The 4,337-nt window shown below is 35.9% G+C and overlaps 1 pseudogene across 1 annotated transcript; it reads left to right on the top strand.

The window, feature by feature from the left end:
- The first annotated feature begins 461 nt into the window (after positions 1-461).
- On the top strand, positions 462-3,234 carry LOC147517224 (putative sugar phosphate/phosphate translocator At5g05820 pseudogene; annotated as a pseudogene). Its single transcript, XR_015213064.1, has 7 exons — positions 462-696; positions 935-1,038; positions 1,157-1,362; positions 1,451-1,553; positions 2,025-2,077; positions 2,492-2,551; positions 3,163-3,234. The product of XR_015213064.1 is annotated as a putative sugar phosphate/phosphate translocator At5g05820 pseudogene (transcript).
- The last annotated feature ends 1,103 nt before the right edge of the window (positions 3,235-4,337 follow it).

The following is a 4,337-nucleotide window of genomic DNA, read 5'->3' as shown; positions in this document are numbered from 1 at the left end:
TTTCTCCAACCGAAGTTGGGATTTTGTCTCCAAGGGGCGTTAGGTTCACCACTACACCAGAATGGTCAATTCCTAACAGACCACTTTTTTCATTTCTAACGGATATATCAGTTACCAACTTTCTTACGAATATATCCGTTACTTATCAAGTTTTTCGTTAGTATATATCCCAATTTATTTTTTTGACGCAGATTTTAATATGTTTTACCGAGAAAAAAAGAAAATAAAACAAAAGCCAAAAGCCAAAAGCTTCTCTTAATCTCGAATCTAAAACCTAGGTTTAATGAGGCCGAACCATGTTTACCATCCTGATCTATCACTCGAAGAAGAGGAAAGGCTCGTCTTTTCTAAAGAACAGAGGTACACAGTAGCAGTCTCCAAAATAATAAAAGATGGCAAGTTCAGGAACAACAGATTTTATGCTATTGCTTTTGAAAATGGTACCCATGCAAACCATTTGATCTCGTGTTCAGTTTTTTAAAATCACAGCACTTAGTCTTATTTTTTGTGCTTCTGTTGTTAGTGGTAATGTTTCTTTGAGATATTTACCCGTTTCGTTTAATCAAGCTGTTGGGGCGACTACTCCGTTTTTTACGGCTGTTTTAATTTGCTTATATTATGAATGTTAAGAGGGAGGCTTGGTTGACTTATATTACTCTTGTTCCTATTGTTACCAGCGTTGTCATTGCCAGTGGGGTAAGCTTGTTTCCATTTTAATTGTGATTTACTTTGTTTGGTGCAATTTGGTGAAAAGTCAACTGAGTTAAATTGTGTTTGCTCACAAACTAGATCTTGATTGGTTAGATATGGTTTCATCCAATGTAGTAGATAAACATTTGTTACAAGCTTGTTGTTGAATCATTGAGTAAGTCAGCCAGTTTGTTTGTAGATGGAATTTGGGTGGCTTATATATGTTTCTTGTGATTGCACACAGGGTGAACCAAGTTTCCATCTATTTGGGCTTATAATGTGTGTTGGTGCTATTGCTGCAAGGGCGCTTAAGTCAGTGATTCAAGGGATTTTGTTGTCTTATGAAGGGTAAAGAATCTTGTATTTCTACTGATTTATATTTTTATCAGACCCAGTAGTTTTTCTTGTCTGCGTTGGGATGTTTGTTTTTTTACAACAAAACTGAGACAATTCTACTGCTCAACAGAGAAAAGCTTAACTCCATGAATCTGCTTTTATACATGGCGCCAATTGCGGTGGTATTTCTTCTTCCAGCAACACATTTCTTGATGCAATAAATTGAGAAAGAGGAAGAAACAACAACAACACTGGTGCTCAGATGGCTCCTAATATCAAGCTCAAAGAAGTAGCTGTCACTACTGGTGAAGAACACGAAGACGTTCTTCTAGATCTGTAAGCCACTTTACCACTTCTTCAGATCTCTCTCTCTATCAGAAGGGTCAACGACTGCTATTGTTCGGGTAACACAATCTCTACGCAGATCAAAGGGTGAGTCAGCCGAAGTTGAGGAGAAGACAGAGTCTTTAGTGACTGAGAAGTATCCACTTATCAATATCTCCGATAATATGTTGTCACCAGAATAGGTGAACTACATGAACAGATCTTTACTTGACTCTTAAATTATATTCAATCTTTCCATGGCAGCACACACACACACACACACACACAATGCAGAATTTAAGAAAATAGGTCATACTCCTTGGTTCCTTGCTTGTACAGCTGTCAGTTAAAAGCTTTTATGCCTATGGTTTTAGCAAACAAGTTTACAAATACGAAGAAGACTGAGGATAGTTATGCAGTTATGCCTATGCCTATGGTTTTTATGCATTTATGCAGTTATATGCTCGTAGACATTTTCTATATCCTCCTCTAAGCATTGAAGAATACAATGATCGAGTGATGGTTGTAGTACGTTGTGAAGCACAGGCACGTTGCTAGATATATTTGTCATTTTATTTTTAATAAGTTAATTGGAGGTTTGTTAATTATCTTGTTAAGAACCAAAGTTCTTCACATATCCCTAATGATTGCATGTCTTGATTTTGGTATTTCAGGATGTATTGCTCAAGAAACTTCTTCACCAAGACTTCTTATCGGAAGATGAAAGGTTTGCACTTGGTAGAATAAACGTTTTTAGTTGAAATTGTGACATAGGAAATGAACCTACAGTTCATTCTATATCCGTTACTAGCCTTCTAACGGATAAAAGCGTTAGGCATTACGGTATCCGTTACTGTACATCTATTTTCCCTTTTATTTATTTATTTTCTAAGGATTTTTTTATTTTCTAATTTTGGGTAACAATTGTATCCGTTAGAAAAGCCCGTAAGTGGAAATAAAATACACTTAAAAGAAATTAAATAAATCCTAAAATCCGGAAGGGTACATTTCTCTTCTCTCAAGCTCGTCTCCCTTCACTCTCCTCCTCTCAAGCATTGAAGTCTAGGGTTCCAAATCTAATTGTCAAAAGAGGAAGGCGACCTGTTAAATTTGAAATTTCTCTCTTTCTTCTATGGTTTAGGGACGATGAATCGGACAAACCAAATCAAGGAGGATAGCTTGAAGGAGGAAGACAAATCAGGTATTGCCCCCTTTTCAGTCTGATTTCTCTCTCCTCTAATTTGTTTGCGCACAAAATTTTAATTATTTTTCTTTTTGGGTTTTTCAATTTGGGGCAGGTAAGTTAAACACATAACTGTTTCTAATGTGCATCTCTCTTCCTGCGAATCTCAAAAGAAAAAGAAAAAAGATGGAAGCTTTCGTTGATTTCTTCGTTGATGAGAAGGTTGTTCGTGTAGAAAACATCTTCCTTGATTTCCTAAAGAAGTAAGTAACTTTCCATTTAAAGAGATTCAAAAATGATGGCTCTTATGTTGAGAAGATCGACAAGTATGTGGAGTTCCCACTAGAACTTGATTTGCAACCCTTTAGTGGAAACCAAGAGAACGATAATGTGAGTTCTGGAACTTTCTCACTTGGAAAATAAGAAATCAATTAAGACCTCAACAATATTTTATATCTAATTTCGTACTTGGAACTTGGAACACACAATCTACATTTAGAAATGTGACCTACCTATATGCAAAGCTTTGAGTTAATATTGTATATTTTAAATAGTTTTATAAGCGCCCAGTCACTGGACATAGATTTTTGTTACATTAGTGATGGCCTTCCTCCATTTTGGATTTGCAGTATTTACTCTGGTACTGTTGCGGGTGCTCGAGAGGCTTTCTTCAATGGTGTTCCTTCTTTGTCCATATCATAGGTTTCTTTCATTTGCTCTTGTGAACTGTTTGAACAATTCAGCTGGAGACTGGGAGAAGAACTTTACATTGTTCTATTTTACTTGTTATTTTGCAACTGAGATTAAGAAATGTTGAAGTTAGGGTCAGCCTCTTAGATTATTGACTTTAAGGTTGTGTGTGTGTGTTCATGCACGCCTGACTTTCTGAATCTATTAGTGTTGGGTTATGAACTTAGATAAAGGACCCAAGTTTTCAATTTTTATCTACTTCAGAATGAATCGATGAACTTTCTTCTATTCTGTCTCATGACTTACTCTAAGGTTAACTTTTAGGGTTGGAGGTCAGAGCAGTATCCATGACTTCAAACTATGTGCCGAAGCATGCTTGCCTCTCATTAACGTGGTATTGACGGAGATCAAGAATAAAACTTGTCCTCAAACATGTTTTCTAAATGTAGATATACTGACGAACATTGCGAATCATAAGGTAATTCTCAAAAATTCATGAGTTGTATATTTCTGGGCCAGCAGGCCAGGTGCATGACTTTCTTTTGAAATGATAAAATTTGCTTGTTTATAAATAATGGAGAAAGCATCATTTGTAAATTGATATGACGATATAATATTCAGCTAAATCAAGAAGTGGAAGTAATTATACTTCAAGATTCATAATCAGGTTTTATCAGGAGACTTACTGATCCTATTGTTATTTTTTTTTTCCTCCTCGTGCTCCATTAGGGATATAAGGTGACTAAACAGGGTACAAGTATGATAAAAATGGGGTGGAAACAGGCCACTTCTACTACAGAAGGATGGAAAATGCTATCAACAATGACTGGAGATTGACTCCTCAACAGGCGTAGAATCAAATGGGGCTTCAACTAAATCAGATTGGACTCTCTTATTCAAAAGAGTGGTAAAACTCTCTCTCAATCATTATTTAGTTTCAGTTTTTCCTTGATATGTTGTTCCATTTAGGCATTTACTGACACAGAATACTATTAGTTGTTAGTCACTCTGTGAATACTTTGTCATTTTGCTCATCTGAGCTGCTTGATATATTGAATCATCTGAGTGATGTTTAAGCCTTTTTCCTTTTATGATCAGTAATGTGCTTAGTCTA

Source organism: Coptis chinensis, chromosome 2, assembly GCF_015680905.1.
Source record: "Coptis chinensis isolate HL-2020 chromosome 2, ASM1568090v1, whole genome shotgun sequence".
Taxonomy (NCBI): Eukaryota; Viridiplantae; Streptophyta; class Magnoliopsida; order Ranunculales; family Ranunculaceae; genus Coptis; species Coptis chinensis.
Note: the sequence above shows the minus strand (reverse complement) of the source record. Positions and strands in the feature narration are given on the sequence as shown.